Consider the following 25,069-nt stretch of genomic DNA (forward strand, 5'->3'; position numbering starts at 1 on the left):
TGTTTAAAGATTTGTGTATCTAACCGAAGTCTTTCATTCCTCCAGTCTTTCAAACGTTTTCCCATTTAGTGGCTGTGTCCTCTTCTTACTCTTCCTCTCAAAATGTATTAACTCATGTTTCTTCGCTTTACATTTCATCTGATAGCTTGCTGCTCAAACAATTAACCTGTCTATACCCTCATGAAATCACTTAGGGCCAAAAATTGTGGTCAGAGGCTTCCCGCGACGGATACCTCCAACTGAATGTTTTTTTACGAGAGTACCTGGTGGTCCCAGAGGAACGAACACTTGCGCTCCGAGGCCTAGATGCGCAGCCCGACGCAGAGACCCACGTATTCTAGGAGTGTGTGCGCAAGCTGGGATCACATGGGCCTGGATCACTAATCACAATGTAATGTTCTCATTCACAGTAATGGGAGCTCCGAGCTCCCGTTACTATCAATGAGAATACCCCTGAAGTCATATTAAACACAAACATAAATTTAAAACAAAACTTCACTTTTTAAAAATTAATATAAATTGCATTAAATTAAATGTTTTAGAGCAAAATTTATTTGTTTGAAATTTTTATAAAAATGTTTCAATAGTGTTAAAAATAAACTTAGCTTCATAGACAGGTTTTTTAATATTAAAAATAAGTAATAGCATTTTTTTCCTATCTTTTCTACCAGGCATAAGAGATTAAAGGACGTTCGCTAGGCACAAGTTGGGCAAGTAGCCCAAATCTCTGCCCGCGAAGCCCCTTCTCCCAGGGATGGGTGCGATCTGTCAATCACAAGTACCGGGTTCAGGCGCATGTGCTTCGCGCGTCTAAACCCGAACTTGCGGGGCCTCTTTGGGCGCGTGCGCACATCCTACACAACCAGCGAGGCCACAACTTCAGGGCCTTAGAGTTTTTTTCATAATCAATCACACTCTCTATTTTGGCATCATTTGCAAATTTTGATATTGAGTACTCATAGCCAAGTCCTGATCATTAAATATATTAAGAAAGCAATGGTCCCTATGTCAATACACAGGCCTCAGGGGAATGTCACTATTTACATCTCTCTGGTCTGAAAAATGTCCATGAACACTACTTCATGTTTTAGGTCCATAACAAACTTCCTACAATGGTATCACACTCCTTTTAATGCCATTTGCGCTCATTTTATTAACAAGCATCCTATGAGGCACCTTATCAAATGCCTTTTGAAAATACATATACATAGCATTTACTGAATTTCCTTTATCAATACATTCCATTATTTCCTCAAAGAATTATGTTAAATTTGTCAGACATAACTCGCCTTTTACAAATTTGTGCAGGCCATCCTTAATTACGGATGTCTTTCCGGCTTTCAAAGTACTGTATTGTAATATTTGTAGATTTGTACTTTAAATTACAATCATTTGTATTAGCAGTGGGATAATTTGTCATTTCAGTCACAAGTCTTGGTGACAGTGAGAAGATCTCATTTTATTTCCAAGTTGGCTAATTATTTCATTGAGTTTTAATATTGTAAATAAAAGGACAAAGGATAAGTACTTTGTTCCCTTATGGTTGTCAGTCTGTTCATCATATTCTATTTGTAAAGCCTGCCAGATATTGTTGACCTGTTCCCTGGTAAGAATGCTAGTGCAGGGACAGCAATCCCTGAAATGTCATTATGTAAACTGGTTATCCAAGGATTACATGATTACAGGAGTAACAAATACAGTAATAATTATTCAGCAAAGTATCAGTCACTTGCTTCTAAACTGTGTACAAAAACGTGTAGGGGCCGTTTAAACCTGCAGATTTGCTTCAAGAATACAAATGACCTTTTTCTGGGGTAGATTTACAACTTGCAGCTCTCTGTACACCTGGCATTGTGGATCGGCCACCCATTATAGCAATGGCCCAATTTTCCTTTCCATTAGTAGAAATGAAAATCAGACAGTTTTTATAATGGGTGCCCCATCAGTAAAGCCAGTTTTATGCTCTGGTGGCAAGTTGAAAATATTTCAGAAAAGAAAATTAAAGAGAATAGAATAAAGTTTCATATCAACTGGAAATTAAATGAATCAGGAGACATGTAATGCCTCTTTTGCAAAAATCATGAATGTGTAATTTCATTTCATTTAAATGTTTCATTTAATTACTCTCATTAAAAAATAAAGTTAAGGTGCGTGTGAAAGTAATGTAATGAAAACTCCCCAAACTTCCAAAGGTACATCCAACATCATCATAGGCCGAGGAAGACTTGCTTCCACTCTAAAAGTGAGTTCTCACGTGACTGTACAATCCAATACGGGAATTACAGTCTCTGTCACAGGTGGGACAGACAATCGTTGAAGAAAAGGGTGGGAGGGGAGTCTGGTTTGCAGCATGCCCCTTCCGCTGTCTGCGTTTGGTTTCTGCATGCTCTCGGCGACGAGACGCGAGGTGCTCAGCGCCCTCCCAGATGTTCTTCCTCCACTTAGGGCGGTCTTGGGCCAGGGATTCCCAGGTACTGGTGGGGATGTTGCACTTAATCAAGGAGGTATTGAGGGTGTCCTTGAAACGTGTCGTCTGCCCAGCTGGGGTTTGCTTGCCATGCAGGAATTCATAAGAACATAAGAACATAAGAACATAAGAAATAGGAACAGGAGTAGGCCATATGGTCCCTTGAGCCTGCTCCGCTATTCAATAAGATCATGGCTGATCTGATCATGGACTCAGCTTCCCTTCCCTGCCCGCTCCCCATAATCCCTTAACCCCTTATCGTTTAAAAAACTGTCTATTTCTGTCTTAAATTTATTCAATGTCCCAGCTTCCACAGCTCTCTGAGGCACCAAATTCCACAGATTTACAACCCTCTGAAGGAAGAAATTTCTCCTCATCTCAGTTTTAAATAGGCGGCCCCTTATTCCAAGATCATGCCCTTGAGTTCTAGTCTCCCTCATTAGTAGAAACATCCTCTCTGCATCTACCTTGTCAAGCCCCCTCATAATCTTATACGTTTCAATAAGATCACCTCTCATTCATCTGAATTCCAATAAGTAGAGGCCCAACCTACTCAACCTTTCCTCATAAGTCAACCCCTCATCTCTGGAATCAACCTAGTGAACCTTCTCTGAACTGCCTCCAAAGCAAGTATATCCTTTCGTAAATATGGAAACCAAAATTGCATGCAGTATTCCAGGTGTGGCCTCACCAATACCTTGTATAGCTGTAGCAAGACTTCGCTGCTTTTATACTCCATCCGCTTTGCAATAAAGGACAAGATTCCATTGGCCTTTCTGATCACTTGCTGTACCTGCAAATTATGTGTTATATGTAAACTTGTATTTACTCCGTACAGCCACCAGAGGGCTCATCCCCTGGAGTCCCAAGGGATCCCATTATCACTTAGGAGCACAGGTACTTAAGGAGGCTTCACAGGCTGGAGAGGCACTCTGGAGACCTGCAATAAAAGACTAAGGTCACACTTTACTTTGAGCTCACAGTGTTTAGTCTGACTCCCCATACACAACAACTGGCGATGAGATACAGATAGAAAACCCAAAGGTGCAGAGAACAGTGGGCATCCTGGAGAAATTCTCAGAAGAAGATGATTGGGAAACTTTTGTGGAGCGACTCGACTAATACTTCGTGGCCAATGAGCTAGATGGGGAAGAGAATGCTGCCAAACGAAGGGCGATCCTCCTCACCATCTGTGGGGCACCAACGTATGGCCTCATGAAGAATCTGCTCACTCCAGCGAAAACCATGGAGAAATCATACGACGATTTGTGCACACTGGTCCGAGAGCATTTGAACCCGAAGGAAAGCGTTTTGATGGTGAGGTACCGGTTCTACACCTACAAAAGGTCTGAAGGCCATGAAGTGGTGAGTTATATCACCGAGCTAAGACGCCTTGCAGGACATTGTCAATTTGAAGTACATTTGGAGCACATGCTCAGAGACTTTTTCGTACTTGGCATTGGCCACGAAACCACACTTCGCAAACTTTTGACTGTAGAGGCCCCAAACTTGAGTAAGGCCATAGCGATAGCCCAGGTGTTCATTGCCACCAGTGACAATACAAAGTAAATCTCTCAGCACACAAGTGCTGCTACAACTACTGTAAACAAAGTGATGTTGTTTTCGAATCGTAACATACAGGGCAGGTCACACATACCTGCAGCTGCACGTCCGCAGATGACTCAGAGTCTACCATCAAGGGTGATGAATGCAATGCCGTTAACACCTTGTTGGCGCTGTGGGGGGTGATCATCGTTTCCATTCATGTCTATTCAAAGAGTACGTTTGCAAGCACTGTGGAAAAATGAGACACCTCCAACGAGCGTTCAGGTGAGCTGCAAAGCCTGTTAAATCTGCAAACCACCATGTTGTAGAGGAGGACAGATCCACGGAGGATCACGGTGAACCAGAGCATCAGATCGAGGAGGCAGAGGGACATGGGGTGCATACGTTCACCACGAATTGTCTCCCGATGATGCTGAATGTTGAACTAAATGGACTCCCGGTGTCAATGGAGCTGGACACCGGTGCGAGCCAGTCCATCATGGGCAAAAAGACTTTCGAAAGGTTGTGGTGTAAAAAGGCCTCAAGGCCAGTCTTAACTCCAGTTCGCACGAAACTAAGAACTTACACGAAAGAACTAATTCCTGTAATTGGCAGTGCTACTGTAAAGGTCTCCTACGATGGAGTGGTGCACAAGCCACCACTCTGGGTGGTACTGGGCGATGGTCCCACACTGCTCGGCAGGAGCTGGCTGGGAAAGATATGCTGGAACTGGGATGACGTCCGAGCGCTATTGCCTGCTGAGGACACTTCGTGTGCCCAGGTCTTAAACAAATTTCCTTCGCTGTTCAAACCAGGCATCGGGAAATTCCAAGGAGCAAAAGTGCAGATCCACCTAATTCCGGGGGTGCAACCCATCCATCATAAGGCGAGAGCAGTACCGTACATAATGAGAGAAAGGGTAGAGATTGAGCTAGACCGGCTGCAAAGAGAGGGCATCATTTCACCGATCAAGTTGAGTGAATGGGCTAGTCCTATTGTCCCAGTCCTCTAGGGAGATGGCACCGTCAGAATCTGTGACGATTACAAAGTAACTATCAATTGTTTCTCTTTGCAGGGCCAATACCCACTACCAAAGGCCGACGACCTCTTTGCAACGCTGACGGGAGGAAAGACTTTCACGAAGCTGGATCTGACTTCAGCCTACATGACACAGGAACTGGAGGAATCATCGAAGGCCCTCACCTGCATCAACACGCACAAAGGTCTTTTTGTTTCTAACAGATGCCCGTTTGGAATCTGATCGGCAGCGGCGATATTCCAGAGAAACATGGAAAGCTTACTGAAGTCGGTCTCGCACACCGTGGTATTCCAGGACAACATCTTGATCACAGGTCGGAACACAGTCGAGCATCTGCAGAACCTGGAGGAGATTCTTAGTCGACTCAAACACGTGGGGCTTAGGTTAAAACGCTCGAAGTGCATTTTTCTGGTGACTGAAGTGGAGTTCCTGGGAAGGAGGATTGCGGTGGACGGCATCATAACCACCAATGCGAAGACGGAGGCAATCGAGAACGCACCGAGGCCACAGAACGTGACGGAGCTGCGGTCGTTTCTGGGACTCCTGAACTACTTTGGTAACATCTTACCGGGTCTCAGCACACTGTTAGAACCACTGCATGTCTTACTATGAAAAGGGGACAAATGCGTTTGGGGCAAAAGCCAAGAAAATGCCTTTGTAAAAGCTAGAAAATTTTTATGCTCAAACAAATTGCTTGTGTTGTATGATTCATATAAGCATTTGGTACCAGCATATGATGCGTCGTCATATGGCGTCGGGTTAGTATTGCAACAAGCTAATGATTTCGGGAAACTGTAACTGGTTGCTTATGCATCCAGGAGTCTGTCTAAGGCTGAGAGAGCCTACAGCATGATTGAGAAAGAAGCGTTAGCGTGTGTCTATGGGGTAAAGAAAATGCATCAATATCTGTTTGGGCTAAAATTCGAATTGGAAACTGACCATAAGCCACTTATATCCCTGTTTTCCAAAAGTGAAGGGATAAATATTAATGCATCGGCCGCATTCAGAGATGCATTACGTTGTCCGCATACAATTACGCCATCCACCACAGGCCAGGCACAGAAAACTGCGCCGATGCTCACAGTAGGCTGCCATTGCCCACCATGGGGGTGGAAATAGTGCAGCCCGCAGATCTAGCCATGGTTATGGAAGCCTTTGAGGGTGAGCAATCACCCGTCACTGCTCGGCAGATCAAAACCTGGACAAGCCAGGACCCCTTATTATCTCTCGTCAAAAGTTGTGTGCTTCTCGGGAGCTGGTCCAGTGTCCGAGTGGAAACGCAGGAAGAGATAAAGCCATTCCAACGGCGCAAAGATGAAATGTCTATACAGGCAGACTGCCTTCTGTGGGGCAATCGAGTAGTGGTCCGCAAGAAGGACAGAGACACCTTCATCAATGACCTCCACAGTACCCACCCAGGCATCGTAATGATGAAAGCGATAGCCATATCCCACGTGTGGTGGCCCGGTATCGATGCGGACTTAGAGTCCTGCGTTCACAGATGTAATACATGCTCACAGTTAAGCAATGTACCCAGGGAGGCGCCGCTAAGTTTATGGTCTTGGCCCTCCAAACCGTGATCCAAGGTACACGTTGACTATTCTGGCCCGTTCTTGGGTAAAATGTTCCTTGGTTGTAGACGCGTACTCCAAGTGGATTGAATGTGAGATAATGTCGGCTAGCACGTCCGCTCCCACTACTGAAAGCTTGCGGCCATGTTTGCCACTCACGGCTTACCCGATGTCCTGGTGAGCGACAACGGGCCATGCTTTACCAGTGCTGAGTTCAAAGAATTCATGACCCGTAACGGGATCAAACATGTCACATCTGCCCCGTTTAAACCAGCGTCCAATGGTCAGGCAGAGAAAGCAGTGCAAACCATCAAGCAAGGCTTGAAGAGGGTATCTGAAGGCTCACTGCAGACTCGCCTATCCCGAGTCCTGCTTAGCTACCGCACGAGACTCCACTCACTCACTGGGATCCCACCTGCTGAACTGCTCATGAAAAGAGCATTTAAGACAAGGCTCTCATTAGTTCACCCTGATCTACATGAACAGGTAGGGAGCAGGCGTCTTCAACAAAGTGCAGACCATGATAATGTAAATGTGTCACGCGAAATTGAAATCAATGATCCTGTATTTGTATTAAATTATGAACAAGGTCCCAAGTGGTTACCCGGCACTGTCGTGGCCAAAGAGGGGAGCAGGGTGTTTCGGGTCAAACTTTCAAATGGACTCATTCACCAGAAACACTTGGACCAAATCAAACTCAGATTCATAGACTATCCTGAGCAACCCACCTTGGACTCGACCATTTTTGATCCCCCAACATACACACCAGTGGCAACCGGCACCACGGTTGACCACGAAGCAGAACCCATCATCCACAGCAGCCCAGCAGGGCCCAAAACACCAAGCACCCCAGCAAGGCCAGATGCACAACAGCCCAGTGAGGGCCCAACAAATTATTCAACAACACCAGCTTTCACACCGAGTCGATGAACCAGGGCAAGAAGGGCCCCAAATCGACGCACATTGTAAATAGTTACACTATTGATTTTCCGGGATGGGGAGTGTTGTTACATATGTAAACTTGTATTTACACTGTACAGCCACCAGAGGGCTTGTCCCCCGGAGTCTCAAGGGATCCCATAATCCCTTGGGAGCACAGGTATTTAAGGAGGCTTCACAGGTTGGAGAGGTATTCTGAAGATCTGCAATAAAAGACTAAGGCCCCACTTTACTTTGAGCTCACAGTGTTCAGTCGGACTCTTTCTCCATACACAGCACTATCCTTTTGTGTTTTATGCACAAGTACTCCCAGGTCCTGCTGTACTGCAGCACTTTCCAATCTTTCTCCATTTAAATAATAACTTGCTCTTTGATTTTTTTTCTGCCAAAGTGCATGACCTCACACTTTCCAACATTATGCTCCATCTGCCAAATTTTTGCCCACTCACTTAGCCTGTCTGTCTTTTTGCAGATTTTTTGTGTCCTCCTCACACATTGCTTTTCCTCCCATCTTTGTATCGTCAGCAAACTTGGCTACATTACACTCAGTCCCTTCTTCCAAGTCGTTAATATAGATTGTAAATAGTTGGGATCACAGCACTGATCCCTGCGGCACCCCACTAGTTACTCTGAGTAGCCCGCTTGCTTTGGGAGTCTAGTGTCGGGCACGCGGACGATGTGGCCCACCCAACGGAACTGGTCGAGTGTGGTCAGTGCTTCGATGCTGGGGATGTTGGCTTGATCGACGACACTGATGTTGGTGCGTCTATCCTCCCAGTGAATCTGCAGGATCTTGCGGAGGCAGTGCTGCTGGTATTTCTCCAGTGCTTTGAGGTGTCTACTGTATATAGTCCACGTCTCTGAGCCATATAGGAGGGCGAACATAAAGGTACAGTGAGTAAGTGAGTAAGTGATGACAGTTCAGTCATAGCTGAGGCTATAATACCTTCTGTGAATCCTTTAATGTGCTGGGATCCAGATGAGTTATTTACCATTGCAGAAGAGGTGACACTTGATAGCAGGATATGTTATGCTAGTAATGGTGGAGTGTTTATCTAGTATCTCAGATTGGTGCAACACGCATTTCAAATAACTCATATGTAAATGGTGCATAAGCCCCGTACAATGGAGGACATTTTGGGAGGAATTTTAACATAGGTGAGTGTGTGGGGCTCGGGGGTTAAATGGACAGCAATTGGAAGCATGTTGGGAAGCCAGTTCCAACACGCCAACTTCCAGCTTTTACTCAGGCAGGACAAGGGGCGGCTAGCTAACCTACTCCCAGGAGACGGGTTGGTACTTTAAAGATGATAATGAGGCTGGAAGCCTCGGATTTAACCTGCTCAGCAGATTTTACTGCTGATCAGGTTTCCTGGGCCTCGGGATTCCCCGCAGTAGCAGTGAGGCGAGGACAGCCTTGGGGAGTTTTCCTTGTGGGCTGGAAGGAGCAGAAATGCTTCCTTATGGACCTCAAATTCCCCTACCATCACCCCCCGCACCCCCCCGCCATAAAAATCCACCCCCACAACCTCCCCCCGCCCCAGGATCGGGCCCCCCAGGGTCAGGGAACAGACCCACCCCCTTCCACCTAGGGATCGGACACTCCCCTGGAGTCAGGATGTCAGATCTCACCCAGGACAGCCCAGATATCTGTTAAATCATTAATCGATGTAAACAGGAGTCCTGTGGTGTACATAGCACCTCAAAGCCATTGGAAATACCCACTGGACAGAATATCTGCAGTGGATGTTACGCTCAGTAATACTTGGTGGTACAGCAGAAGAGGCCCAAAAAAGGTAAGGGCTAAATCTATTTTGGGGGTTTGCTCCTCTGGACTCCACAAGAATAATATGGGCTGCTGCCACCCAGGCTTCCCTCCTACCTCCGGGATCATCATCGCTCCCCCGGGTCGACCCGTAGCCAACGAGCTGCATGGGACGACTATCTGGCACCCGATGCCCACCACATATATGATAATGACACCACATATATGATAATGACGCTCAGCCCTCAAAAAGGACTGGTTTTCCCGCCAACACTATCGGGCACTCCACCAGTCAGACATCCATCCGATAGTTAAATTCTACCCCAATATGTGTGTGTCATAATTGAGCCAATATCAAGTGTTATTTTGTACTCACTGTACTTGCTTGTTTCTTGAAAATGCACTGTTAATGCATCCTGCAAATGGTGTTTGATCAAGCCAGCCAGACTCAGGAAGGTTCAGTTAAGTCTTTCAATCTTATTGTATTTGTCCATACAGTATTATCATGCGGTGAACTTCTTAATTGACCATCTAAAAAGACTTTGCTTGTATTACGCAAGACCGACAATAAAGATAAAGAAAATAAGAATATCCCATCTAACAGGAGTTGAAAAAGCAGATTCTTTTGTTGTTTTTTTAAATCAAAAATATCGAATTTAAATAATTCTCCATGTAAATCCTTGTCAGACATATACAACATGCTAATTTATGATTAATTAACAAAATTAGCTTTGATTACATGCATTAAAAATCTGCTAATGCTGACAGACACTTGATGCAAAATACCAAGGCTGGACCATTAATCATAGCCAAAAGTTATCAGACAGACACTAATTTCCATCTGTTGTGGGTGAGTGTAAAGGCCCTTGTAACTCACACCTGAATTTAGATTGTAGGACTAAGTAATGCATTTATGTAGTTCTATATACAATTTAATCTATACATACTGCGACAACTATGAATAACCATCAATCAACAAACTAAGAAAATTAAACCAAAAAGGTGAATATGAAGATTTGCTTTTTAGTAACTATGGGCTCAAATTTCCCCAGGAGTTGCTCCGTTTCTTTTGGAGCAACTTGATTTTTCTGGAGTATCTTTTTAGTTGCAATTCTGGCCATTTAATTTGTGCCAGTGTAAGTGAGTTAGTTCGTTTTTTTTTGTTTAGTTTTTTTTTTCAAAAAGGGGCGTTACCAGTCACTTTTGGCCATTTTAGCAAGTTTAGCCAGCTAAAAGTTACTCCAAACTAACTTAGGCCAGCGTAAGTGGGCACTCTTGTACGTTCAGAAAAACCTTGCGGTGACTTAAAAAATCAGCACAGGCAGCCAGAGAATGGCGGGGGGGGGGAGGAAGGGGACCTTGCAAAGCACTAAATACCTTCACAAAAACATTAAAGAAGCATAAATACATTTAAAGCACCTAGCACTAAACAAAGTACAAAAAGCAAGAAGCAATTCATTAACAAATAAAAAATAGAAGGAACCCTGCTCCTAAAGCACCAAGACCAAAGTAATAAGCAATCAATCAATCAGTAAATAACAAATAAAAAATAGAAGTCCTATCTTAGGGAACACAGTGGGTCGCCGATGAGGGAGTCCATTCGGCCAGGGCTAGGGACGGCGTGCTTCGGGCCCCTCCCACACAGTCTGCAGCGCACACTCACAGATTCGGCCTGCCAGGAGCTACTGCACATGCGCGCAGACTCTCGCACACGTGCAGAGATCCCGGCACTGTGTTTAGCACCGGGACCTGGCTCCACCCCCAATCCTCTTGGCCACGCTGCGCCGCCACCGAGGAGAGGCTGTGGAGCGGCCAGAATCGGGAGGAAGATTTTCGGCAGGCTTGGAGGCGGACAAAAACGGTGTATCTTGGGTGAGGGCACCAGAAAAAGGGGTTGGGGAAATTGGAGCCCAAAGGCAGCAACAAACAGAGTGCTCCAATTGGCTGTTACATTTTTTAAATAAAGTCAGTAAACTATGAATATTATTATGTGATGGCTTAAACTCAGCTCAATAAAATGCAAACTTGCATCTAGAGAGACACTTCAGCAATCTGGAGAGCAATTCATTTTACAAAAATGTTTAATAGTTGTGTAAGCAGAGAAAAATACCTGTAGTGTAATCCAAAACTTACTTTATAAGATTGGGAAATTATTAAATAAGTAGCAGCACTCTTCTAATTGAACCCTTGTTAATTTCTTAAAACACTCAGCAATCTTGATGACATTTAAGGGGAGATCGGTGTCCAGACTCACTGGATTGCCTCAATGCAGTAAATATCAAAAATCATGTAAGTTGGAGTGCAATGCCTGTAAAATAACCTACCCAACTTTGCTCCACAAATGCCTATATTTCGAACTATAGTAGGGGCATTAATTTGTTTGCAACTGTTTTTAATTAAAAGTGCTCAAACTTGTCTGTATGTTATGCATAATTTCATATTCTTCTTCTCTTTTGTGCCTAACAGCACACAAGACAACCCATTTCTTTCACTGCTTTACACGCAGAAGATTGTGCTCTGGCTTGTTTCTGTAATGAAGGGCTCAATTTTCCCCAGTGCTATTTTTTGGTGTATTGCCAGAGTTACGCACATTTTCTTTGGTCCCAACTACTCCAAAAAAATAAGTAGCAAGTTTCCCCGTTCTATTTTTTGAAATTGGTGCCGTGCAGCCTGTCCTGTAGCTTCGAGGGGTGGAGCCTAAGGTCTGCGCCAATAAAACGATGCTCTCTCTTCTGTGCATGTGCGGGAAAAAAAGGACATTTTTGATGTGACTGCTATGGGTGCACATGCCCAGTACAGCTCCCGGTCTGCATTCAGCCATTTTTAAGAGCCAAGTTGTGTGTGAGAACTTTAATTCTCAGTAGAAAAATTGGATCTGCAATACAAGATGCAATGCGGTTCAAGGACCAAGAATTTCTTACAGGATGAAGTGGAGGCACTTGTTACTGTAATTGAGGCCAGATGGCATGTGTTGGACACCAGCAGAGGTCACATAAAAGTTTCACCAAAAAAAATGAAGAAACGCTGGAACCAACTTGCACAAGATTAATGTGCAATGGTGACCACCCCGAGGTCTGGAGGCCAGTGCAAAAAGTGGCAGGACCTCGGTCAAGTGGTTAGTGTAAGTAATATTTTCATTCATTCAATGGAATTGCAATTGTAAATATGACCAGCTGTATATATCCCACCCAGCAGAAAGAAACCCTCCCTGAAAAGTTATGTTTTCATCTTTGCAGAGGAAGTTGGCACTCATCAAAAGAGAAAAAACTCGGACAGGAGGAGGCCCGGTAAATCTGCACCCACTGACACCCTTGGAAGACAGGGTCGCTGCTTTGATGGGTCCTGCCGGGAGAAAAGCAACCACCACTGCACAAGCTGGGCCCAGACTCGAGGGAGAGCGTAAGTCCTGCAAATTCCACAGTCTGCCTTTGCTAAATGTTAAGTATTGTGCGGTCTAGCCATGCTTTGGTTCCTGGGGATGTCTCCGTCAGCTACGCTTAGATTGATGCAATGTGCTAACGTTCATCGTGGTCCTTCAAATCAGCCTGCTGCCTGTGCTGTGTGAGCCTACTCATGCCACCCACCCTGCACCCTTCTCTGCTGCTAACCATTTGTCTGTTCTGTTATATTTTGCAGAACTTGAGGCCAATCCTGACGATGCAGAAGAAGATTCAGACACGGACGAGAAGATTCAGACACATCTTTCAATCCCACCTTCCAGACCAAGAGCATGGGGGGGAGGGGGCGGGGGAGGGGGAGGTGATGGATGAAGCCCCCACTGTTGTACTCACTCTGGAGGAGGTGCAGCTGCCATCCATTGAGGTGCCAGCCCCTTTCCTGAATGGTACGAGTGTTGGGACATTCCATGGTTTCCCACAGTCCGAGGCTGCGGATCCCAGTGGGGTGCAGCGAGGCACACACCGGGCCCCACCGTCCGAGGCTGCGGGTCCCAGTGGGATGCAGCAAGCCACACTCAGGGTGAGGAGGGGAAGAAGAGCTCGACCATGCCCTCCTGAGGTGCAGGATTTAACAGATGTGGTTCAGATGATGGCAATGAGTGCGGAGAGCATTGACCTTACGCGATCACTCCTGGACACCATCAGTGAGATCAGTGATAAGGTATCAGGGCTGTCGGGAGAAGTAACAACACTCTCACGAGAAATGAGGACACTGTCCGAGAACATGAGGGGAGGGAATGTCTCAGGCAGCGGATACATTGTCAGTGCACATGAGGGAGGGAAAATTGCAGGTAGCTGACATACTGTTGCTCAATTTGAGGGAGGGCATATCATAGGTAGCTGAGACACTGTCGGCGAAGATGAATGAAGAAATGTTGCAGGTAGTTGAAACACTGTCAGGGCACATGAGGGAGGGAATGTTGGAGTTAGCTGCTGCAATAAGGGAACTTGCCCAGACCCCGCGCCCATTGACAGAATCAACTGCCACTCCCACTCCAAACCCCAGACCGGCCTCTGAAGAGGCCCAAGCCGGGCCTTCCACATTACCAGCTGCTCCCCCATCAAGAAGTGTGCATTACCCGAGATGTTCGAAAGAATAAGCTTGGTACCAACCCGAGAAACACTGCGTCACCGCCAGCGGGCAGGGGTGGAGTCACCAAGATCAAGCGCAGTGGACCGTCTTAGAATAAGGTGGAGGAGGGATAGGTGCAGCCTTTCTTTGCTGCTGCTGTTGTTGTTATTATTGTTACTGTTGTAACTGTTCTCAAATTAAAAGTTTTTCGTAAGTTATGTAAATTTACAAGTTGGAAGTGATCTTTAAGTTTTTAAGTGATCTGACAGTTTGTAAGTGATGTTAAAGTTTGTAAGTGATCTTAACTGAAAACTTTTAAGTTTGATACAAGAACATTTTTGTTAAAGTTAAGTTAAGTACAAACAAATGTTTGTTAAACTTTTGAATAAAATATATTTTAAATTATAACTGAATCATTTCCATTATTTGTTCCATTATTAACACAACCTTTTGAAGTAAAGAAGAATCATTTACATTATTTGTTCCAGTAACACAACACATTACAGAACAGGTCCAAACAGTAAACATGGTCCATTTGGAATAGTTGTCGCTGAGCCTTCAGGCAGCAAAGCGTTCACTGATGAACTGCTGGTGGACGCCTTCCTCTGCCGTCGTGCTCTGGGTTCAGGTAGTTGCATGGCTTCCTCGTCTTCATCCTCCTCCTCCTCCTTCTTGTCATCTGCATCTTCCTCCTCATCATCAGTCACTCTCACCTCAGGTGAGTCTTCTACTATTAGCTGCTGCTGCCTCATGATGGCTAAGTTATGCAGCATGCAGTACACAACTGTGAACTGACTGACAATCTCAGGGGAGTATTGCAAGTAGCCTTCGGAATGGTCCAGGCATCGGAAACGCTGCTTCAAATGCCAATGGTCCTCTCTATTGTGCTGCGCGTCGCAATGTGCGACATGTTGTATTCCCGGTAGGCTTCCATCCGGGTTACCTGTAGGGGCATCATGAGCCAGGTGGTGAGTCCATACCCTTTGTCTCCCAGTAGCCAGCTCTGCCCTTCTGGCTGCTGCTGAAACATGGCAGATATAGCACTCTTGTGTCGGATAAATGCATTATGGGTGCTCCCAGGGTATCTCGCATCAACTGATATGATGCAATGCATATCATCACACATGAGTTGCACATTAACGGAGTGGAATCCTTTTCTGTTCCTGTACATCTTGGAATCCTCCGAAGGTGCTCGCAAGGCAATGTGGCTACAATCAATGCAGCCCTTTACCTTTGGGGAAAGCCAGCAATCCTGGAGAAGCCCACAGCCCTTTCATGCATTGCCTGGCCAGTCATGGGGAACTTTATGTAGTAATTCCTCCGGGCATATAGTGCAGCTGTCACCTGTCGAATGCAGATATGTGTTGCATGTTGAGAAATGGAGCACACATTCCCAGTTGTGGCCTGGAATGATCCAGTTGCATAGAATGAAAGTGCAGCTGTAACCTTCACTTCAACTGACAAAGCAGTCCTCCTGACGCTTCTAGGTTGCAGGTCTGCTATTACTAACTCACAGATCTCGGTTACAACTTCTTTGCGGAGACGCAGCCTTCTGACACAGCCTGCATCACTTAGGTGCAGGTGTGAACGCCTGTCTCAATATACGCGACATGGGTAAGGCCTCCTGCCCATCATCCTACATGCTCTGAGATTCCTCATGCGATGACGTAGAATCATTTGTCTCCTCCACAGCACCATCATGCAGAAGGCATGCATGAGGTATGGCATTCTCATTATTGCCCCCATGATTAAATTGTACCTTTGCAAGAAGCTCAAAACAGCAGGCAGGACAAGCTTCTTTCTCTCCCCAAGGTCGACCACCTAATATGAACCACACCCAGGTCTGAGCATGCGCAATAGGCTAGCTTAGATTGGAACCCCACCCCCGCACCGGGCTTCATTTGATGCATAGTGGCATAGTGTAAGGCTTCTCATGCCTTCAGTTCGGCTTCCACCCCCCATCCCCACCCCCGCCGGGCTTCTTTTCAAGCCAAACCCCGAGCCCGTGTCTGGGCGAGGGACCAATTCTGCCGGCCGATGCTCCAACCCTCGAGCCTGGTTCAGAGATGTTCGGTGGTGGCGTGGCACTTTAAAAAAAATCCAAACTTAAAGAATTGTATGAAACTTCCATTTTCTGCATTTTCAGTTGGAAAAATGTAAGCTTGATGATGCATATTTATGTGCTCTTGACTCCCTCCAAAACTTCGCCTAAAAACAATGGCGTCTTTCGGCGCTGATTTTTTGATGTGCGCTGGTTTTTCTTAAGTACCCAGAGGTTTTTTGGGAGTGGTCACATCCGCCATCCTAGGAGAAATGTAAGTTGGCCAAACTTGCATAATTGTGAAAAACTGGCGTAGACATCAGATTACGCAAAAAAAAAAACGATCCTAAAAAAATCGAAACTAACTGAGTTACGCTGGTGCATAATCTTTGGGGAAACTTTGATTTTTAAAATTTAGGCCAAAAAAAGCGGCGCGCACCAAAAAACGGCGCAAATCACTGAGGAAAATTGAGCCCTAAGTCCCTTTTTATGTGACAGGTTATTAGCCTGACTCACAACTTCCTACCAGGAGCTCCGGTTAAATGTGAGGGGTGGGTGGGTCACTCGTCCACTCCCATCCAACTCGAATAACCAGCTGGTCACCTGCTTGCCGGGGATAATTTCATATTACTCCACCTCAATTAAATAGCACATCAACAATGAGCTAGCTGCTGTGCCAGACTAATTGAAGCCTGTGTGCCATTTTTAAATGAAAGCCTTCAAATTAGTGTCAGTGTTAAACTTAAAGCCTGCATTACTCAACAATAGTGCGTATTTAAAATTTAAAATTTATATTTAATATGGGCCTATGTGCAGAGAATTACAAATTGCTGTGGAGTGAAAGTTTGCGACAATGCTACAATCATCAGTCAAATTCCAAATCAGCTGCATCCTGGATGCAATGCATTGCCAGCTAGCATCTGATTTACTGCAGGGGCTGAAGTCTGTGGCCTGGATTCTTTATTTATTGGTGAGCTACTGCGTACTTTAGTGGAAACTTCATGGCCTAGAAATTCGATTGCATCTGAAAATATATGTAACTGAGCCTTCTCGGGACTTGGCAGGCAAATGGTGGGAAGGGCTAAGAAGTGCAAGGGAATTCAAGGGGATTGATTGCTGGGCTGAAAACTGGCATAAAGAGCTTTCCATCTCATTATGCTACCAAAAACATTACTTTTTCAACAATAACAATTTGCATCTATATAGTGCCTTTAACATGGTAAAAGATCCCCAGGCACTTCACAGGACCGTAATTTTCCAATTTTCCAATGAAATTTTGTGAAGACAATGTGGAATTTCTTGTCAATTATCATCTGCTGCATGCTCCTTAACTTTGCCCTGCAAAGAGGCCTCAGCCTCTTGATTACTAGTCCAGTGGATGTTTTGCGGGAACAACTACATAGTGGTTATGTTACTGGACTAGTAATCCAGAGACCTGGACCAATAATCCAGAAATATGAGTTCAAATCCCACCACAGCAGCTGGGGAATTTAAATTCAGTTGATTAAATAAATCTGGACTAAATAGCTAGTATCAGTAATGGTGACTGATTATAGTTTTTACATCACTAATGTCCTTTAGGTAAAGAAATCTGTTGTCCTTACCTGGTCTGGCCTATATGTGACTCCAGGAATGTGGTTGATGCTTAACTGCCCTCTGAAATGGTCTAGCAAGCCACTCAGTTGAAAAAAGAAACAATAATAAGAATAAAACCGGATGGACCACCCGGCATCAAAATTCTGGAACTCCCTCCCTAACAGAGTACCTTCACCACGTGGACTGCAGCGGTTCAAGAATGCGGCTCACCACCACCTTCTCAAGGGCAATTAGAGATGGTCAATAAATGTTTGCCTTGCCAACAATGCCCACATCCTAGAAACAAACTAAAAAAAGCCCCTACAGGTTGAAGAACAGGATGGAAAAGCTATATCATAGCAAATGGGTGAAAATGACAAAGAATTAGCTATGCAACAAGGAAGACTAGTGCGCTAGACACTAATTAAAGATGCCTTCCAATGAGACAGATCTGAACCATTACTTAAAGTGACAAACCTTCCCATAAAGCAATTCTGCTGAAGCCACCTCCTTTTAGACTTTTATGTTCAGTTCTTCAAATACTACTAATGGTCATATTATGCTGGACTTCTGCTTTATTATAACCAGTGACAAATAAATATTCAGCACAATATTCAAATCAAGTGCAGGGCATTTATTTTATACATTGTGTGGTGTATGAATGATGTCAGCTTGATCTGGTGTGGTGTTGTCCCCTTTGTGCTTATGCTTTGTTTAAGATGTGTGATACCGAAGCTCCTACTCCTTCTGATTGATTCCCTGTATAAAGAGTCACATTAGTTGGCCAGCTGCACGGTTTCACTGATAAGATTCTGATGGATGTGGACATCCTTGAATTGTGCATTGTGATAACCTGCTGGTTGACTGGTCCGACCTGCTTTCCTCCATCTTCTGTCATGCCTGCCTCTGAGAGTGTGCCCCATGCATATCAAAGTGTGTCCCATGCCTCCCCAACTTCTTTCAGCAGGGCTTCTCTGCCTAGGTAGTGAATTTACTTTTTCTAACTCTATAATGCCCCATTCTTCATCCACTTTGCTGATTTAATACCTGCTCTGGGCTACCCAGTGCTATTTAAACTCTTTTATTTATCTCATAATTGCAGTTCACAACTGATTTCATAGAGTGGCCCGCTTGCATTTTCTGCACTCAGTGTCATCACCAAACAGGTCTGGTAGAGCACAGTTTTAATACAGATCAACGCTGTCTCCACTCTATCCCAGGAGTGTAAGCATACTCTTTAGCCTACATTCTTAAAATAATAAAAGTTGACATTAAGCAGCTTTCTTTGTCACTCTCAAAAATACCAAGTTTCCCTCAATAGTTTACCACAACAATTTTTTGTTTAGATATCTTACTTCTGAATTTAATATGGTACACAAATCAAAAGGTGAAAATAATCTATTTTTATTAGTGTAGCAATACCAACACTGCATGTATGAAGAAACACAACAGGGTCATCATCATCATCGTAGGCAGTCCCTCGGAATCGAGGAAGACTTGCTTCCACTCCTGAAGTGAGTTCTTTGGTGGCTGAGCAGTCCAATACGAGAGCCACCGACTCTGTCACAGGTGGGACAGATAGTCGTTGAGGGGAGGGGTGGGTGGGACTAATTTGCCGCATGCTCTTTCCGCTGTCTGCGCTTGATTTCTGCATGCTCTCGGCGTTGAGACTCGAGGTACTCAGCGCCCTCTCGGATGCACTTCCTCCACTTAGGGTGGTCTTGGGCCAGGGACTCCCAGGTGTCAGTGAGGATGTCGCACTTTGTCAGGGAGGCTTTGAGGGTGTCCTTGTAGCGCTTCCGCTGCCCACCTTTGGCTCGTTTGCCATGAAGGAGCTCAGAGTGGAGCACTTGCTTTGGGAGTCTCATGTCTGGTATGCAAACTATGTGGCCTGCCCAGTGGAGCTGATCGAGTGTGGTCAGTGCTTCAATGCTGGTGATGTTAGCCTGAATGAGGACGCTGATGTTGGTGTGCCTGTCCTCCCAGGGGATTTGTAGGATCTTGCGGAGACATCGTTGGTGATATTTCTCCAGCAGGGTACAAATTACAGGGACACAAGCAGAGCGATGACACCAAGTGGAGCCTGTGAAGCACTTTCTCTGCATCCCTCCTTTCCCCCTTTTTCTCCTGTCCTTTGTTCAGCTCCTTTATTTGGTCTTTAATTTCCCAAATTGTCTTATTTGAGGAAGTTATTTGTTTGTGTGTTTAGTTTTCCTCTCTTTATTTATTTCCTTTTAATTTCTTGTCATTTTTGGCTATCCATAGCGTTAACACTGCATTTCGACCATCCTCGGACCAAATAATTGTTAATTAGTGGAACAGTTGCTTTAATCTTTAGATAATCCTTGAAATCTTCAATTTTCAACTTGTTTTGTATTCATCAAGTGCTTTTGATCTGTCAAGGGATTGCCAATCTTATTTCACACCAATTACATGTATAGGTATTATTATCAAGAATGCCACAAACTTGAATCTTCAAAGTACAGTTGAAAAAAATGTTTTGAACTTTGTGAAGATCTTCAGTTTTAGACAATTAAATATGTTTTATTTTATTGTATTTAGTGTCATCACCAATCAGGTGAGGTATATGCAGATTAAAGCAGCCTCTACTTCATCCCAGTAACATGTCTTGTCTCCATGAATGAGGCTGCCAATTAACTGCTAAACTGTGGATTATTTTATCAGAGTGACTATTTGTACTATCCTTTTTCTGTCCTTCTGCGCCTGCGTTCTCTAGACTCCACCCCCGATGCCTCCCACCCGAAACCGGAACCGGAAGTGGGAGCCCGCAATTGACCACGTTGTTCCTCTGAGCCAGCAGGCAGCAGGGAGAGAGGTAGTGGGTGGTGGGGAGAGAGGCGATGGGGAGAGAGGTGGTGGGCGGCGAAAGAGGCGACGGGCAGGAGAGGTGGTGGGCGGGGAGAGAGGCGGCGGGGAGTCAGTGGGGAGAGAGATGGTGGGGAGAGAGGTGGCAGGGAGAGAGAGACATGGGGGAGGGGAGAGAGGGAGAGACACGGGGAGAGAGAGAGAGACACGGTGGGGGAGAGAGAGAGACACGGGGTGGGGAGAGAGAGAGAGAGAGACAAGGGGAGAGAGAGAGAGACACGGGGGTGGGGGGAGAGTGAGAGCGAGAGACACGGGGAGAGAGAGACACGGTGGGGGAGAGAGAGAGACATGGTGGGGGAGAGAGAGAGACACGGGGAGGGGGAGAGAGAGGGACATGGGGGGGGGGGAGAGAGACACGGGCGGGGGGAGAGAGAGAGACATGGGGTGGGGAGAGAGAGAGAGAGAGAGAGAGAGACAAGGGGAGAAAGAGAGAGACACGGGGTGAGAGAGAGAGAGAGAGACATGGTGAGAGAGAGAGAGAGACACGGTGGGGGAGAGAGAGAGACACGGGGTGGGGAGAGAGAGAGAGACAAGGGGAGAGAGAGAGACACGGGGGGGGAGAGAGGAGAGACACGGGGGAGGAAGAGCGAGGCACGGTGGGGGGGAGAGAGAGACACGGGGGGGTGGGTGGGGGAGAGAGACATGGGGGAGAGAGCGAGAGACACAGGGAGAGAGAGAGAGAGACACGGGAGGTGGGGGGGGGGAGAGAGAGACACGGGCGGGGGAGAGACATGGGGGGGGGAGAGAGAGAGACAAGGGGAGAGAGAGATAGACACATGGGGTCTGGGGGGAGAGAGAGACATGGGGGAACGGAGAAAGAGAGACACGGGGGCGGGGGCAAAGCGAGACACGGGGTGGGCGGGGGAGAGAAAGAGAGAGACACGGGGGGGGAGAGAGAGAGAGACACGGTGGGGGAGAGAGAGAGACACGGGGTGGGGAGAGAGAGAGAGAGACACGGGGAGAGAGAGAGGGACACGGTGGGGGAGAGAGAGAGACACGGGGGGGAGAGAGAGAGAGACAAGGGGAGACAGAGAGAGAGAGAGAGAGACACGGGGGGGGGTGGGAGAGAGAGCGAGAGACACGGGGAGGAAGAGCGAGACACGGGGAGGAAGAGCGAGACATGGGGGAGGAAGTGCGAGACACGTGGGAGGAAGAGCGAGACACGGGGGGGGGAGAGAGAGACACGGGGGGGGGAGAGACACGGGGGGAGAGAGAGAGAGAGACACAGGGAGAGAGAGAGAGACACAGGGAGAGAGAGAGACACGGGAGGTGGGGGGGGGGAGAGAGAGACACGGGTGGGGGAGAGACACGGGGGAGAGAGAGAGAGAGACATGGGGAGAGAGAGATAGACACACGGGGGCTGGGGGAAGAGAGAGAGAGAGACATGGGGCGAGAGAGAGAGACATGTGGGGGGAGAGAGAGGCATGGGGGGGAGAGAGAGAGAGAGAGAGACACGAGGGGTGGGGGAGAGAGAGACACACAGGAGGGGGGAGAGACAGAGACATGGGGGGAGGAGAGAGAGAGAGAGAGAGACAAGGGGGCTGTGGGGGAGAGAGAGAGAGACACGGGAGCGGGGAGAGTCAGAGACACGGAAGAGGGGAGAGTCAGAGACTTGGGGGGGGGGGAAGAGAGAGAGACACGGGGGGTGGGGAAGAGAGAGAGACACGGGGGGGTGAGAGAGAGAGACACGGGGGAAGGGAGAGAGAGAGACACGGGGGAAGGGAGAGAGAGAGACACGGGGGAAGGGAGAGAGAGACGGGGGAAGGGAGCGAGAGAGACACGGGGGGAGGGAGAGAGACACAGGGGGGTGGAGAGAGAGACATGGGGGATGGGGGAGAGAAAGACACGGGGGGGGGTGAGAGAGAGAGACACGGGGGAAGGGAGAGAGAGAGCCACGGGGGAAGGGAGAGAGAGAGCGACACGGAGAGGAGAGAGAGAGACATGGAGAGGAGAAAGAGAGACACGGGGGGGGGGGAGAAAGACACATGGGTGGGGGGAGAGAGACATGGGGGGAAGAGAGAGAGACATGGGGGGAAGAGAGAGACATGGGGGGAGAGAGAGAGACATGGGGGGAGCGAGAGAGACATGGGGGGGAGAGAGAGAGAGAGAGAGAGACAGGGGAAAGAGAGAGACACGAGGGGAGGTAGAGAGAGAGAAAGAGAGCGTGACATGGGGGGGGCGGGGAATGAGTGAGAGAGACACGGGGACGGAGGCAGGGGGGGGCGGAAGAGAGAGAAGGGAAGCAGGAGGGGGAGAGAGGGAAGTCAGGGAAGACAGATCAGGTTCTTCCAACCCCCAGTCACAACACAATCCAGAAGTCGCAACACTGTCACTATTCACTTCATACCCAATAAACCTGTTAACAATCCGTGACCCACACACAATGCCCCATCTATGGCGGGGGAGGGGGGGGTAAGGTCATGATGCACTTGCGCTGGGGTAAGGAACTTTGGCTGGAACGTGGGAGGCTTTTGCTGCGTTGGTGGTGATCTATCCTCGCTGGCTTCTGAAGTCAGAATGGATCGAATTACACTTTGCAAAATCAGTCAGAACTTGGGTTGGGCTGTTCCAGTTACGCATTCCAGAGAAACTTCAGGGTGTGGCTTATCCTCCAAAGGGACCAATCAGCAATCAAGTCATGTGATAATGGAGAGCCAATCAGAGACAATGTGGCCATTTTGAAAGTACAAATAACTGCGTTTTTATTTTATTCGATGGATTCGGGCCCACCAAGAGCAGTAATGAAACTATCGATTTTCACTTTAGACACTTACAATTGCAACTTTCAGTCAATACTCTGGATGCAATTTGACTCAAAGGAGGCAATTTTGAGGTCTCTAGCCTGGCAGAAATGGAGCAGTAACACCTTGAAAATAGTGGGTAATGACATACCACCTCGGTTCCACCAATGGTGTGGCCGTGCCCATCTTCCCCATGAACTTCCTCTGCCATCAGCTGGCGGTTCAGCCAAAGAGGAGCCCAGCAAGTCATTTTTGATTTAATTTTGTGGGGTAAGGTGGACCACAAAAACAACCCAGGGCACTCCCACAAGAACTCCGGTTTTCCTGTCATCCAAAAAGCACTGAGTGGGAAAAACCTACCCCAATGCCCTAAAGCAGTGCTCTTTGACTGCACCAACCACTCCCTGTAACCTCTCAATGTAAACCCAGTGAACTCTCTCCATACAGATTTCTCACGTAATGCTCCTTTTTGCTCATATGACATTCTTAAAGATAATTGCTTAAAGATGTTTTACTGTTCCCACTGTAATTATAAATCATACAGAAATCATGCATGATTATAAGGTATTTTTTTTAATATGCAGGACAGTAATCATTATTCCTCATGCATAATTCCAAACCATTCAGTCAGGGTGTTATCCTGTTTCAGTGGCAAAAAGCCAAAACATATCACTCACCTTCAAATATAGAAAACAGACAGTCTGAATTTAAAATGATAAAGCATGTATGTTATAAATGATTTATTATGATAATTTGGAAGGACATGATCCTGAACTCCCAAGGAGGAAAACATGTTTTAAAAAAAGAATTGCTGTAATATAACCCTGAAAATAAATCTAACATAATGCAAGGTACATATATGATTGGATCAGACGGAATTAGTACAATGGCAGACACCAGTATAAGATTAGCCACAAGGATTAATCAGCAGATGGGTTTGCATTATCAGTTAACACATAGGTCTTAAAATTACATTGTGGGATACCAACAAACAAACAACTTAATGTGTTCACTTGACACATCTCTATGTGTTATTTGAACATAGGTGTTAACTTATTTTAAATAAATTAGTTAATGCTGCTGCTAAAATAGCAGAGAGAGAAATTTCAGATAAATGCATTAAGTATTTGTACACTAGTATTCCATGGAGAAAAGTGCAGAAGTTTTCAAGTGAAACAAAAGCAACTATCGGAAAAACAAGTTGATCTCACAGGCAAAAAAAAATCTTCTTGTAACTGCCCCTCTGCTTGAGTAGAGCAAGCGCTCTACTCGGAACTCCTTCACGGCAAACGAGCCAAGGGTGGACAGAGGAAACGTTACAAGGACACCCTCAAAACCACCCTGATAAAGTGCAACATCCTCACTGACACCTGGGAGTCCCTGGCCAAAGACCGCCCTAAGTGGAGGAAGTGCATCCGGGAGGGCACCGAGCACCTCGAATCTCATCGCCGAGTGCATGCAGAAATCAAGCGCAGGCAGCGGAAGGAGCGTGCGGCAAACCAGTCTCCCTGCCCACCCTTTCCCTCAGCGACTCTCTGTCCCACCTATGACAGGAACTGTGGTTCTCGTATTGGACTGTTCAGCCACCTAAGGACTCATGTTTAGAGTGGAAGCAAGTCTTCCTCGATTCTGGGGGACTACCTTTGATGATGATGATGACTTTCTAATTTTACTCTGTATCTCTCTTTTTGTCATTCTATTTGTCTTCTGCCCTTTCTGCCTGAGACTAGAGGAAGGCCTGAGCAGGGAGGCCCAAGCCTGGAGTCAGGACTGAGGTTAGATCTGGAGTGAGTTGTGCTGAGAATGTAAGAATTACTTGCTCAGTGACTTATAAAGGTTAGGTGGTGACTATCAACCAATCCGATGTCTGGAAAAATATACCAGGCAGGAACTAATTTTGTTATATAATATAAAATTTGTTGAAAACATAAATTAATTAAACAATTAAACTGTCAGGTAATGTAGAATAA

General features: G+C 46.3%; 1 protein-coding gene across 1 annotated transcript in view; it reads right to left on the minus strand.

Moving 5' to 3' along the window:
- LOC139263037 (pro-neuregulin-2, membrane-bound isoform-like) overlaps positions 1-25,069 on the minus strand; it is a 940,626-nt gene that overhangs the window by 54,513 nt on the left and 861,044 nt on the right. The window lies entirely within an intron of this gene.

Source organism: Pristiophorus japonicus, chromosome 4, assembly GCF_044704955.1.
Source record: "Pristiophorus japonicus isolate sPriJap1 chromosome 4, sPriJap1.hap1, whole genome shotgun sequence".
NCBI classification, from domain to species: domain Eukaryota; kingdom Metazoa; phylum Chordata; class Chondrichthyes; family Pristiophoridae; genus Pristiophorus; species Pristiophorus japonicus.